The sequence below is a fragment of the Polyodon spathula genome, chromosome 24, assembly GCF_017654505.1.
Source record: "Polyodon spathula isolate WHYD16114869_AA chromosome 24, ASM1765450v1, whole genome shotgun sequence".
Lineage (NCBI taxonomy): Eukaryota > Metazoa > Chordata > Actinopteri > Acipenseriformes > Polyodontidae > Polyodon > Polyodon spathula.
Genome location: NC_054557.1, coordinates 22,644,363 through 22,644,973, shown reverse-complemented (window position 1 = coordinate 22,644,973; position 611 = coordinate 22,644,363).

Sequence of the window (611 nt, the reverse complement as noted above, 5' to 3'; positions counted from 1 at the left end):
TCCCGCCCCTTTAGATCATAACCCCGCCTTGTTTCAATTTCTAGCCAATCATATGATTGGTGTCTGGTTGACACTCAATAACAGCCAATCCTCGGAGGGCTAGTTTCTCCGGCGCGGTTCAAAGATCAATGCGAGAAAGGGCGTGACTAAAAACGTTATACTGTCATTGTCTCAGGAAGTCCGTTAGTCCAATCAGAGGGTGATGTCCCTGAGTGACACGACCAAAAGCAAATTGAATCAGAAGCATTCCGATTTTTCCTTCTAAATGGCATCTTTTGAGCCAATTGAGGTTTGCTATTGTTTTTGAGTGCACTGGGGCTTCCAATCGAATTAGAGATTAGAGATGCAACACATTTAAGGGAAGCGATTTGTATCAGTTAACGTTTTTATTAAGTACAAATAAATAAATAAATAAATAACTGTGCCAGATGAATTACGTCAATGTTAGGGGATATTACCTCTGATTGTACCAGCCTTGTTTTACGTGTGCTGTTTTTCTAACGAGACTCCCACCTATAGAAATGTCTAGAAATGTCCTGCCACGGGGGAGAGTGCGCAAGCGCCGTGCCCTCCTTCGCATCCCATCTCATTGCTGAGCAACACAGGCGGAG